The sequence below is a fragment of the Peromyscus maniculatus genome, chromosome 14 (genome assembly GCF_049852395.1).
Source record: "Peromyscus maniculatus bairdii isolate BWxNUB_F1_BW_parent chromosome 14, HU_Pman_BW_mat_3.1, whole genome shotgun sequence".
NCBI lineage: Eukaryota > Metazoa > Chordata > Mammalia > Rodentia > Cricetidae > Peromyscus > Peromyscus maniculatus.
In genome coordinates, this window is record NC_134865.1 from 83,338,121 (window position 1) to 83,352,676 (window position 14,556).

The 14,556-nt window shown below is 41.9% G+C and overlaps 1 protein-coding gene across 10 annotated transcripts in view; it reads left to right on the forward strand.

Annotated features, from left to right (window-relative positions):
• Nucleotides 1-14,556, forward strand: part of Traf3 (TNF receptor associated factor 3) — a 121,129-nt gene that overhangs the window by 75,478 nt on the left and 31,095 nt on the right. The window lies entirely within an intron of this gene.

Here is a 14,556-nt window from a genome sequence, read left to right on the forward strand (position 1 = left end):
TACTTCTTCAAACATTTTTTCCTATGGTATCTGCATTTGAATCAGCTAGTAAGATATCATCCATATAATGGTAAATTATAGATTGTGGAAACTTTATGAATTATTTCTGATGGCTCTTGTACAAAATATTGACACAAGGTGGGGCTGTTTAACATTCCTTGCGGAAGAACTTTCCGCTGATACCTTTTAACAGGCTGAGAATTACTATAAGTAGGCACCATGAAGGCAAATTTTCTCTGTCCTGTTCTTGTAAAGATATAGTAAGAAAACAGTCTTTTAAATCAATCACTATAATACACCAGCCTTTAGCTAATAGATAAGGCAAGGGAGTTCCAACCTGTAAAGATCCCACTGGCTGAATTTTCTTATTTAGGGCTCCAAATCTGTTAACATTCTCCAGAATTGTTTGTAGTGACAAATACAGGAGAATTCCAAGGACTGGTCGATCCTTCAATATGTTCAACATTTGGCTGCTCCTGTACCAGCTGTTCTAAGTCCCATAAGTTTTCTGATGTTAAAGGCCATTGTTGCACCAGACGGGTTTGTCAGTTAACTATTATAAAGGTAGGGCTGTTGGTACCTTTGAAACATCACCAGCTGCTGTGCCCTGCTTATGTACAACCTGAACAGTCTGTGACCACTTTTAAGAATGCCTCCTAATATTTCTCTCAGAAGCATTTTCTACTTTATGGTTTGTTTTTGAGATCAGAGGAATGTTAATCTGTGTTTTTCATTGTTGTAATAAATCACTTCCCCATAAATTTATTGTTATGTTAGCCACATATGGTTTTAATTTTTTCTATCTGTCCTTCTGGCCCAATACATTCAACCCATCAAGGTCATCCTCAGCTACATATTAAGTTTGAGGCCAACCTAGACTATCTGACTCTGTGTCTCAATAAAACAAGCAAGGGATTTGAAGAGATGGCTGCTCTTACAGAGACCCTGGCTTGATTTCCCAGCATTCATGTGGTAGTTCACAACTGTCTAGAATTCTAGTTCCAGGAAATCCAACACTTCTGGTCTCCTGAGCAGCAGACATGCATAGATATACATGTAGGCAAAATATCCATATACGTAAAACAAAAATTTTTAAATATGAATGTTAGTAAGAGACTTAGGAACAGAAAGTTCAGATGATGTTTGCATTTGAAGGGGGTGGGATACAAGAAAGGAGCAATACTTAAACTTTGAAGTTTCACTTCATGGGTCTGTCTGTGTATTTTGCATATGATCAGAATATGTCCCTTAGTCCATTGTTTCTAAGCAAAGAAAAGATCCCACCAGAGAGGTTTTAGAACCTACCACTTATTGTCCCCAAAGCAGTGTCTTCAATAGGGTTGACCACTTGGAGGGAACCACAAGGACACCACAAGTGTCCAAGCAGCTACTAGCCAGTAACCAACCACCAGCTCAGCTCTGCAGCCCTTACCCTTATGCCAGAGTCCTCATTGCTGAGCTGAGTTGAGTGTTACTCTTTTTCAAAATTTGTCTGCTCTTACATGTCCACATGAACTTTTAAATTATCTTATTAGTTTACGTGTAAAAAGCACTGAGGATCAGTCCTAGGACCTTGCCCATGCTTCCATGCATTCTAGCATTGCACTGCATCCCATGCTCCTTCCGAAGTTCTTATGAAGGAGCTTCTATAGTCTGTGGTCCAGTTATCTTCAGTACACTTTTGAACATTGCCATTGTGAACAAAACAACTTGGAAGAGGCTTTCTGAAGCAGAGTAAACAAACTATTATCTTTATTTGTGAATTGGAAACTGGGAAAGGTATTGGGATAAATATTCTGAGCAGGATTATTAGGGTGTCATCCAGCCTCTGAGAGTATAGCATGCTGTTGATACTGAGTGTTCTGTAGGAAACCAGACTCCCCTAATTGAGCTAGAGAGCATGGTCTTTTTAAATCTTTTTGTTGTTGTTATCGAGACAGGGTTTCTCTGTATGGCTTTGGAGCCTTTCCTGGAACTCGGTCTGTAGACCAGGCTGGCCTCGAACTCACAGAGATCTGCTTGCCTCTGCCTCCTGTGTGCTAGGATTAAAGGCATGTGCCACCACAGCCCAGTTGGTCTTTTTTAAGTCTTTTGGCTTAAATATATTGCCTGTAGAAGCTCAGTTACTATATCTGGTTTAGACATTTTGTTAGCTTTGCAATTAAAAAAGACATGGGCCAGGCATTGTAGCAGGAATCTTAAAGAGTCTTATTAATAAAATCAAACCTGTGGCCAGTTATTGGGGTTATTCTGGAAGATCAGAGAGACAAAACAAACCACAGCCCACCTCACCTGGCCAACTTCTCAGCTGGTCTTGTTTCCTCAGACTGGATGCTTCTGTGTCCTCATCCCAGTGATTATCAGCTGAACTGCTGCTCAGAAGCCTGAAGCTTAACCAGCCAAAAGCTTAACCAGCCAAATGCTTCTTGTTTCTGGTCCTCATGCCTTATATACCTTTCTGCTTTCTACCACCACTATCTGGGATTAAAGGCTCCCTTTCTGGGATTAAAGGCGTGTGTCACCATGCCTGGCCGTTTCCAATGTGGCCTTGAACTCACAGAGATCCAGAGGGATTTCTACCTCTGGAATGCTAGGATTAAACGTGTGAGTGCCACCATTTTCTAGCCTTTGTATCTAGTGGCTGTTCTGTACTCTGACCCCAGATAAGTTTATTAGGGTGCACAATATTTTGGGGAACACAATACCACCATATTTCTCCTTTTTTGTCTAAAATTTAAAAAAGCTAATAGAAGAAAAATTATGTCCAATAAGTATATACAATATACACAGTCAAGATTACATTAACGATGTCTAGTCCATTAACATTTGACAGATTCAGACAAAAAACTCCATTAATATATAACAATGTCCAGTCCAGTAACATTTGACAAATTCATACAAAAAATTTTCATTACTTATTTTATTTAAAACAAGTAATTCCTTTTTAAAAGTATTTTTTCTTTTCATAATAGATTCAATAATCTACCTTTTGTCATTTTTATATTTTCCTTTTTCTTTTTAGTGTAGATTCAGTGATCTACCCACTTATCCTATTAGTCTTTATCTTTTTTCTCAGAATAGATTCAGTGATCTATCTCATATCTATATTCTTTTTTCTTTCTTTCTTTTTCTTTTTTTTTTTTTTTTTTTTTGGTTCTTTCGAGACAGGGCTTCTCTGTGTAGCTTTGCGCCTTTCCTGGAGCTTACTTGGTAGCCCAGGCTGGCCTCGACTCACAGAGATCCGCCTGGCTCTGCCTCCTGAGTGCTGGGATTAAAGGCGTGCGCCACCACCGCCCGGCTTTTTCTTTCTTTTTTAAACAAACCTCTGAATCTAATCTCCATGTTCAGCTTTTTTCCTGACCATTAACAATTAACAACTTGTAACCAACCCCCCTAAACACTGAAAATTATCCCAGACCCAAAACCCATTAAAAGACAAAAAAACCACCCGCCCCACACCACCTCTTTGGGAATGTAGGCGTCGTATTCTTAAAATTGCTTCCTGCTGGGTATGGGCAAAGTTATCTTTATCCTGAAAGAAAAATTTTAGGTTAATTGTCAAATTCTAGGAAAGGTAACTATATAGGCATGATAACACATGCCTTTAATCCCAGTGACAGACAGACAGACAGACAGACAGACAGACACACACACACACACACACACACACACCACTACACCACTACATGGAAGCCAGTGAGATGGCTCATTGGGTAAGGGCTCTTGCTGCCAAACTTACTGACTGAAGTTTGATTCCTAAGACTTACATGATGGAAGGAGAGAACTGACTCTTGGCAAATTGTCTTCTGATACGTATACCATAGCATACACTCACTATCCCTTCAGCTTCCCCTATAAATTAATGTAATTTAAAGAAACCATGTGCCAGGCAGTAGTGCACTGCCATGCATTCAATCCCAGCACTTAGGAAGCAGAGGCAGGTGAAATTCTGTGAGTTCAAGGCTAGCCTTGTCCACAGAGAAAGTTCCAGGACAGCCAGGGCTACACAAGAGAACTCCTGTCTCAAAAAATGAAGGAAGGAAGGGAGAGGAAAAGAAGAGAAAAAGAAAAATTCCTGTGGCATATCATCTTTCTCAGTGTCCCTATGGAGAAACTTGTTCACGCTATTTACAGGTTAAAAAACAAAACAAAACAATTTAACTGTCAGTAGTAAGCTGTATAATAAAACTCAGAAGATAACAGCATGAGTGAAAGATACCTCAATAAAAAGTATCCTAGGGCTGGAGAGATGGCTCAGCGGTTAAGAGCACTGACTGCTCTTCCAGAGAACACGAGTTCAATTCCCAGCACCCACATGGCAGCTGATAACTGTCTGTAACTCCAAGATCTGACGCCTTCACATAGACGTACATGCAAGCAAAAGCACCAATGCAAATAAAATAAAAATAAATAAATTTTAAAAAAGATTTAAAAAAAAAGTATCCTAGAAGGCCGGGCGGTAGTGGCGCACGCCTTTAATCCCAGCACTCGGGTGGCAGAGCCAGGCGGATCTCTGTGAGTTTGAGGCCAGCCTGGGCTACCAAGTGAGATCCAGGAAAAGCGCAAAGCTACACAGAGAAACCCTGTCTCGAAAAACCAAAAAAAAAGTATCCTAGAATAACAAATAATAATAATTCAGGCTTTCACATGCTGATAAGAGAATTCTTTAGGATAAATTATTGGAAGCAAATGAAAACTTAGGTTAATTCGGATGTTTGGCCCAGCTTGTGGAGGGAGGAGTAGCTGTTTGCTTGCTTGTGCATTGGCTGGGTTACTGCATTCTTTACTCTAAGCATGGGAAGAAATTGTCTGCTGGGTAGTTGCATCAGGGAATTTGGGATTGTTCATGTCTTAATTATTACAATAAAAACGAGAGGCTTGTCCTTCGTGGCAAATACAGTCCACAGCGTGCAGCACTGTACAGCTTCAGCATTAAGGTTAATGTGACCTGCTCTATCTATTATATATCACAAACGAATCAAATTTAAATTGTATTATTTTGAGTAAATTATTTTATATTAGTTTACATCAAGATTTTATGTTTAAATGCAAAATTCACTCCCATTAAAGTACAAGCCCAGTGGCTTTAGTCTACTGTTAGGGTGGTATAGCTAACGGCACTCTAATTCCAGAATATTCTTACCTTCCCACCAAGAAGCCCCACACCCCCTGGCAGTGCGTCTGCCACAGTCTTCTTTCCTGGCTCCCGCAGCACTGATCCCCACTGTGTCTGGGCTCCTGCCCTGGGCACTGGACTGGGGTGCTTTTCTCAGGCTGTCATGGCTGGTAAGTGTGCAGCACACAGACCTGCTGTACCCATCCTGTGGTTTCTTTTTTCTGAAGCTGCTTCCTTCACAACCACTGAGCTCAAGAATGGCTGTGTAATGGGGGTAGACAGGTTTTCAGAGGCCTATGGTGGTCCTGGGTGTATGTGTTGGGGGGCAGGTGGTGAGGTAAGTCCCAGCAGACCTGCCTCCAGATATTCTGTACCTTTTGCAGCAGAGTGCTGCAAGGCTCTAGTTGATAAGCTTGGGATAGCATTTTTTTTTTTAATTTGTTTGCTTTTCTTTGGCATTCTGCAGTTGCAGTCTTTACTTGTTTCTGTGGCGCATAGCATTCCACAGAAGAAGAAAGATTATTCATCATTATCTTGGTCCCTTAGTGTGGTGCTTTAAATAAAAATGGCCCTTATAAACAAAAACCTTTGAATGCTTAGGGAGTGGCCGTAGGAGGTGTGGCCTTGATGGAGGAAGTACGTCACTGGGGGTGAGCTTTGGGGTTTCAAATGCCCAAGCCCTGCTGCTGCCTGTGGATCCAGATGTAGAACTCTCAGCTACCTCTCCAGCACCATGTCTGCCTGTGTGCCTCTAAGCTTCCTACCATGCTGATGATGTACTAAACTTCTGAACTATAAGCCAGCCCCAATTAAATGCTTTCTTCTGTAAGAGTTGGTGTAGTCATGGTGTCTCTTCACAGCAGTAGAAACCCTGTGGGGCGTTTACCCACCACCCCCACAGCTTCCCAGAGTTTTCTTGAGTGCGAGCAGCAGGAAATATTAGATAGAAGGATTTATAGCGGAGAATCTTGCGGAGATAAACAGATAGAAAATAAAGGATAGCCTCGAGAGGGCCTGGAACCTATTCCAACGGGCCCGGACTGTCTCTGGTCCAGGGTTTTTATAGAGACGCCAAGGGGTGGAGCAAAAGACCTCCTCCCCCAGCACAGCCAAGTGCAGGCCATCTCAGACACCTGCACTCAGGCCCGTGGTCCTGATCATCCTCTATTCGGACCTGCTGGGTAAAGCCACGAGGAACCCCAGAACGGGCTCCCACAGGTCCCCCCTTCTTAATATATAAAAAAACAACTATTAATGTCTTACAGCAATCTCCATAGCTGTTACACCTCCCAGTATGGGAGTAGAGGATGATATAGATGGCATTTCTCTTTTGAATTAGGTCCAAGGTGACCACAGCAGTCTTAGCTGCCTCAAGCCCTTTCTAAACCAAAACTCTTAAGGCGACTACAAACTTAAAGAATCCCTTAGCTTCATCATTACCATTAACAGGTTAACATAAATATTGCTATACATAGTCACAATTCTCTCAATCTTACAACTCAAAACAAACTCTTAACAGAACCATTAGAATTAGCATATATGGTGCTATATATAGTTAACAATTTTCTTCGTCTTACAACTTTAACTCAGTCATTTGAATTTTCTTGTTAACAGAACATAGAAAAAACTTCGATGTATTCACATCAAACTTAAACATTTCCTCAATTCCACAAAGCCAGGGTGCATTAATATCAATAGGTTTCTGCGAACATAATTCAATCTCATAACTCCTCCTTTTCTTTATAATTTTTTAAACAAAGTCTCAAACCTAGTTAGAGGAACCCAAACTTATCTGTTTGAACAGTTCCATTTGTAACACAAAACCAGTTCCATAAGTAATTCCATTTTTACATAAACAGTTCCACAAAACAATTCATAAATCTCCAGTTAATAAAGCATATACGCATACACAAAATTGCATCTTGATTCTAAGTAGAAATACATTTCTTCATTTAAACAGTTTCCTTTTTAACCCAATTCCAGAAAACCGTTCCTAGGTCATTACTATAAGTAAGCTCAAAATTGTCCCATTGCAATGAAATCTCTATTGTTCATTTCATTTAAGTACCAAAATTCAAATGATAAATATTGGTACTAGCCTTCCAAATTTGAAGAAATCCATAACCAAAATGTTTTTGTAATTTTATCTCATTTTAAGTTCAAAAAGTTTAAATAAGAAATAAATTCTGGTACCAGGCTTTTACTTCCAAATATGAAGAGACTTTTTTAACCAAAACTTTTTGCAGTTAATAATTTTTGTTCAAACAAGCGTCTCTGCAACTTTTGTTCTCACAGACAGACCTTTTTAGTATAGTAAGATTTTAAACCGCACCGTTTTTGCTGTTAAGCTCAGGTTTTTCTGTGCTGCGTTGATATTCCACGGATCTCGGCTGCGGATGCCTTGTGCTGGTTCTGGCGTCCGCCATTCTTAGCTTCTTAGCGGCTTCTGGAGCTTTTGAAACCATTCAGACTGCCTATTTTGCAGTCTACTAGGACACTATCTCCTGTGTCTCAGGTGTTTTCACCATATACATTAATAGACTCACACTTAACATTTACACTTTTTCACAAACTCACATATAACATTTTTTGCCTTGCAAAGCATTTAGACTCATATTCAACATTTACACGTTTTTACAAACTCACATACAACATATTAACATCTACTTATTTATACATTTACAACTAGCATCTTACAAGTTTATTACTACATGTCTTAAGACTACCTTAGATACTTCTTCTATAGATCTATTTTAGGCTACCATTAGCATATATACTTTAAGGAAACTATAGAACTACTTTAGCAAATATATTTAGCAAACACCTAAAGATTTCTTAACACAGATCTAACAAGACAGAATTTTTACAAACTCACATATCTTATATACGTCTTTCTACTTCTTACTCTTAATTATCATCACCATCTCTATCAGAAAGATTCTCTTAACTAGACAGGAAGTACGTACATCATTTCTAAAGTTTACAGTTTATAGTTAGCTTTGTTATAAAGCACTGGGATTTAGTGATTGTTGTCATTATAGAGTTGTGATACTTGTTGCTAGGGGATTGTAACATTCTCAGGACAAAGCCACACCACAAAGTTGCGAGTGGGCCTTTTCGAACCGGCAGAGATGCACTGTCAGTGGTAAACGGTTTTTAACTAGAGGCTGTCCCTTCACCCAAATTCATAATAGCTCCCCTAAGAACTTCAACTCAAACAAACATTTCTATCACAGCAGTACTTTTGGTTTGTTCTACTGAAAAACTTCACTTCACACTGAAGGTGAAATTACCATATTTAGCTGCTGTAAAGCTCTTCACCAAAAACTGCACAGCTATTAGGTGGTATTTTAAGGATTTTTAAGTGACTTGTTTGCTCTTATAGGTAGCTTTTTGTCATCCAACTGCCGTAAAAACTTTGCACAGCTATTAGGGTAAATAAGGCATTTTACCAACGGCGCCCCAAACCACGAAGCACCTAGTTCCGTATCCTTTCAATTTTTCTTCGGAACTGACACTTAAACTCTTAGACGATTTTCCTCCTTATTCTTTTAAAAGCTGTATTTTAAGTTTACCATGAACGTATTTTTGAGCTGACAAAAGGATTTCAGAGCAATGTCGCCATCTTTAGCGGAAAAACTACCTTTCCCAGAATGCATTTCCCTTATATCAGTCCATAATATCAGTCCCATATCAGTCCCTTATATCAGTCCCTTATATCATTTCCCATAGTTCTTTTTGGGTCTGAGAGTCAACTGGTTCTCTTTTACCAGACTTGCTTACAAATTCTTGCCCGGGAGGTTTGAACAAAGTTTTTTGGCTTTTGCAACGGGAGATTTGAACAAGCATTTTACATTTTCAGCTATGGCACATTGGGAGGTTTCTATTCTCCTCAGCTGGCTTCAACAGGTGTCTCTCCTTCATTTGACACTGGACCCCCGATCAGAACCACACCTGCCTCATTAGCGCGCATTGAGGCTGGCATTTCTGATAGCAACTTTCCTCGGGGCTTGTGCTTTCCTTAGCCAGTCAGTGAAAAACAAGATCATTTACAACAGCTTTTCCATAGCTCTTTCAGAGAGATTTTCTCCCACTGATCTTATTCTCATTTTGTTTATTCCTTACCCCCCAGATGCAGAGCTTCAGGTATCTGTCTGCAGCTCTGTACCTCTGCTAGCTGCCTTTGGAGGTAGGGGCTTTTTTTTCTCCCCCTGAATCTGCCTCAAATTCTAGCAGCTTTTTCAGGTCATATTTTCTGGGGAGGATTTTGTCCCTTCTCTGTTTCTTCAGAGTCTTTCTCACAGTCAGTTCCCAGTTTGGTCTCAGTTTATCCCCTCTACCCCAGAAACGGTTTCCGACACTACAGCGGCGGCTTTCCCTGCTACTGAAGGTAGGGGCTTTTGTACGTTTCTATTTTTCAGGGTCTGAGGTTTGTGTTCATAAATCAAGCTTAGCAAGGGAGGTTTTCGCCATTTCTAAACTCCCATTGGACAGGTGTTTTGCCTCATCAGGCCTTCACCTGGCCCAGTCCCCCAGTGGGTTGTGTTTGCTTGTCTGGGTGCTCAAGGACAGAGCTTATGCCAGAGGCCATCACCCCTTAGGGCTACACTCCCTCATCTCATCGGGAGTCAGTTGAAACAAAGCTTTTCTCAAAGAGGTGCTTTCTCTGACAGAAAAGAAAGCTTTACTTCTGGTTAGTTCTGTTCTGCCCTGGCTGGGCTCTTTCCCCAGACAGCGTTCTGACTCGGCAGCATGACTGCATCAGACAGTTCAGCTTTACTGTTTTCCCAGAAAGGTCCTTACTCTGATAGGAAAGCTTTTCTCAGATTTCTTTTTGCAATTATGGACCTATAAACCTGGGACTTGTAGGAAAGTGGATAACTGTGCCGTTCCCACCGGCTTTAGCTTTGTTCATTAGCAATCTTCCCCTGGGTCCTGCACCTTCCTGCCTCAGCTCTGTGCTCCAGGAAGTTTACAACTGCAGGAACCCTAGTATCCCCGAAATGCACTCCAACTCAGAGATGCTGGCCAGTCACCTCTGGGTTTTTGCTCAGAAGCGAGGATACAATGCTAACCGAGTTTGCATTGCTTCAGGGAATCTTTGCATTAGGATGATTAGGAGCACCTTTCCATTCTGAAATGCTCACTCAAAACCTTTACTGCCTCAGCTCGGCTGTAACTGAAAAGCTTGGCTTTTTTGCTTTTCTCAGGTAAAGTTTCCTGCCCTTTTGGGCTCTCTGTAGCTTTTCACCCTTACTCTCCCCAAGCATTTCCCTCAGGGTACTCTGACCCACTGTCTTTTACTAGCTTGAAGAGACAGAGCTTAGAAGGGGTTTTTAGAAACTTGTCCTTGCCTCCTGCATTGCAGGGAGGATTTTTAGAGCTTGAAAGAGAACTTAGAGGTTTTGCTGTCTTAAGTTTGTTGTTTTCCCTTAGAGCTAATCACAGGTGGTCCCCATACTAATATCTTCAGGTGATTCTAATTTTTGTCCTTCTGAGAGAGAGTTTTGAAAGGCTTTCGTTTTTAAGTTTAAGAGCTTTTGAGAAAGATTAAGGCTTTTTAGAGCGATTTTTCCCCCAAAATTTTCCAAGAAGAGCTTTTAGTTTAAGAGAAAGGTTTTTTTTCCCCAGGAGAAAGACCAACTTATCCCAAAACTTCCCAACTTTAAACTTTGACTTCTTACACTCCCATTTTTGCTTCAGGGAGAAATTACTTTCTCCTGCTGCTTGGATTTGGCTTTTCAGCTGTCCCCAGGTCAAAAGCTTCCATAGGAAACTTTTCCTTCCCCATAAGCTCCAAGAAGAGCTTTTTTACTACCTGAAAAGCCCAAAGAACGATTTTTTCCCCAGTTTGCTTTCAAAGCCCCCAAAGTTAGAAAATTGAGTTTTTCTGTCTAGTTGCCTTACTTATTTTTTCCTACACAATCTTATACTTCTAAGTTTTTCCTAAACTATATTACTACCCTATATCTTATACTTATCACAGATAGAAATTGAGAAAGGGATAGAAGATAGAAAATTTTGACAGAAGAGAATTTCGCTGCAGCATCGGACATCCTTCCAGTCCGCTTTCCTTTTCTCTCGAGGATAAAACGCCTGCCTTCCCAAAAAATATATATAAAAATATATATATATTCCATAACACCGGCATGCCTTTCCACTGGCAGGGCTAACTCAGCACTTTCACCAAAAACTCTGTAATAAAACTATTATTTTCCTTTATCTTTAGTCCCTATTACTTTGTCTTAAGTCCCTGTTCATTTGTCTTTAGTCCCCCCTTTTTTTGTCCCTTTTTTCTTTAGTCCCTTTTTTTTTCTTTAGTCCCCTTTTTTTAGTCCCTTTTTAGTCCCTGTTCATGGCGCCATTCTGTGGGGCGTTTACCCACCACCCCCACAGCTTCCCAGAGTTTTCTTGAGTGCGAGCAGCAGGAAATATTAGATAGAAGGATTTATAGCGGAGAATCTTGCGGAGATAAACAGATAGAAAATAAAGGATAGCCTCGAGAGGGCCTGGAACCTATTCCAACGGGCCCGGACTGTCTCTGGTCCAGGGTTTTTATAGAGACGCCAAGGGGTGGAGCAAAAGACCTCCTCCCCCAGCACAGCCAAGTGCAGGCCATCTCAGACACCTGCACTCAGGCCCGTGGTCCTGATCATCCTCTATTCGGACCTGCTGGGTAAAGCCACGAGGAACCCCAGAACGGGCTCCCACAAAACCCCAACTAAGATACTTAGAAATAGGAATTCAGTTACCCTCATTTCTCGTCATGAGATCCTACTGAACACAGCTTCCCCCGATCTCCCAAGTACTATAGAGCAGAGCACCACACTAAAGCTGTGAGGAGCTGAAAGAAATCCTTCTTGGTTTTTACATTGCACAGAATTAGATCAGTATTTTAAAGTTCTCTGCTCCTGGAATTAGCTTGTCATTTGAGACGGGTGTCTCAGACTTTGCCTGTCTAGAAACTCAGCAAGTGCATACTGAGCACTCACTACCTATCAGGCACCTGGGGCTCTCAGCACCTGGGGCTCATAAGTCAGCTGAAGAGATCCAAATCCCAGACCGTATCCAAGTCGTCTGCTCTTCAGTGGAAAGTGCCTTGGACAAGCACACAGGATTGCTGGGAGCTCCTTTAGAGGAAGGGGACACAGTGAGGTTGGGCTATGCAGAGATACTGGAGCATCCCCAGAGGTACAGAATTGTTGGTGATGGGCAGCCAGTGAGCTCCCTGCAGATCTTCAGTCCAGGCAGCTTCTCACATAGCTCAGAAAGGTAAGCTGTCGTTCTAGTGAGCAAGCTTCTCAATGTCAGACTGTAAGCAGAGTCACTGACCGCTTGAAGTCACCTTGAAAATTTACTTTTACACATCTGTGGGTTTCATACAAGGCCACAGCAACATTCTTTCTTATTAAAGCTTACCCAGGTGTGGCTGCTGACAGCCATTTTTGTGCATCCCTAGCCATGAAACATTTGTTCCTTGCACCTCAGAAAGAGCAGCAGAAAACAGTACATGAGCAGGGCTTAGGGGAAGAGGAGGACTCGGCTCTGCCGCAGCCTTCTCCTGAGCACTTGTATCTGCTCTGTGCCTCTGGTATGTGGGGGTTCCCAGTCCTACTGCATAGCTCTGAGTCTCACACTAACATGAGAAGTAAGGGGAGTTCTGGGGGTAGATGCTCCAGATATTGTTGAGTTGACGGGATCTGTCCCATGGGTTTAGAGAGTTTTGTTTTTATGTTTTTTGTTTTTGCGATGGTTCTCATGGATCTCAAACTAGCCTCAAACTCACTGTGGAGCAGAGGGTGACCCTGAACTACTGATCCTCCTTTTTCTTTGCCTCCTTAATGCTAGGATTACAGGTGCATGACACGTTTTATTTGATACTTGGGATCAAATCCACTCCAACTCTCTACCAACTGAATTATATACATGCCCATTCAAACCTGTAGTTTCTTAAGTAGCAAAAATAAATTGGGCAAGAACACAATGCATTTTTTAAGGGAACTGTTAACTTTTGAAAGAACCTGTTTACTTAGCAGATACATGGCATGGTGTGGGAAAGGACTGGGAGTGGGAGACAGGAAAATAAACTTTGTGTTTGGAGGCCAGCACAGGCTTCTTTCTGCGGTCTCTGACCTGCTTCCCTGCTGAGGTACCCAGGACAGGGCTCATGGAGCTTTGCAAGCAGAGCTGAGACAAAGTGTATCTGTGTGCTAGAAGCACCCAGAGAGGAGTGTGACAAACTCCGAAAAAACTTCTCTGAGGAACTTCACAATGTACTAATAGATGCAGCTGTCCATCATTCAAAGTTTCTTGTTATAAAACTTCACACTGATTATGGAATATCCACAAAGGAAGGAAAGAGAAACCAGCCTTTTTACCACCATCTGGACTCATTCCGTCTGTGCTGGGACTGCTGAAGGTGATAGTCGGTATTGGTGTGTGTTCTTGATGCTGGCTCTAATTTCCATGACAGCCAGTGTTTCCTTAGGAACCTAGTCAACTGCTTTGTGTTCTTGCTTAGTTTTGCTTACTTGACCTCAAGGCTCAACTAACAGAGCTGCCTATTCTGGGATCTGTGTGGCTGATTTAGGGAGTGCTCTCATTGTCCATCATGGGACTTGCAGGTGGAAGGCAGAGAAACTGGTAGCCAGGTGTCAGAAATGAACCTGTGCAGGGGCTCGGTGATCTATCCAGTCCCATGTTCCTCTGCCAGGCCTGACCTGAGCACCTTTATACCTGCCTGCATCTTTCCACTCTCTGCTCTTCACAGGCTTCATGTGACAATACCATGGCTCTGTGATGTGGGGGCTTACTCAGGCCAACCCAGGCTTGGTAAACTTGAGGGCAGAGGGCAGAAACAAGGGCCCTACATCCTGCAGGCGCATTCACACATGGCTCTTGTGGTCTGGAAACACTCGTTTCCAGTAAGTACTGCTGGAACAAAAGGTAGTGTACTAGCCACAGGCCCACTCTGGTTCTAGCACAGTACGGTGGGAGTTATGGTCAGGGAGTTAACCAGAAAATAAAATTGGTCAAGAATGGCTGTTGCTGGGTCTGGAGGAGTGGGTGGCTCAGCGGTTAAGAGTGCCTACTGTTCTTGCAGAGGAACCAAGTGTGATAGCTTACAACTACTTCTAACTCCAGCTCCATGGATCTGAGGCCTTTTGCTTCCAAGGGTGCCTGCGCTGATGTGTGTGTCTTCGTGTGTAGATCTCTCTCTCTCTCTCTCTCTCTCTCTCTCTCTCTCTCTCTCTCTCTCTCTCTCTCTCACACACACACACACACACACACACACACACACACAATTAAAAGCAAAACAAATCCTAACAATAACAATGGCTCAGGCTCCAGCCAAATCATTGGAATGAAGTTTCGGCACAGAAAAATATGATATGTATTTTAAAGAATCTTGAAAATACAGTTTACTAAGTCTATTTCTC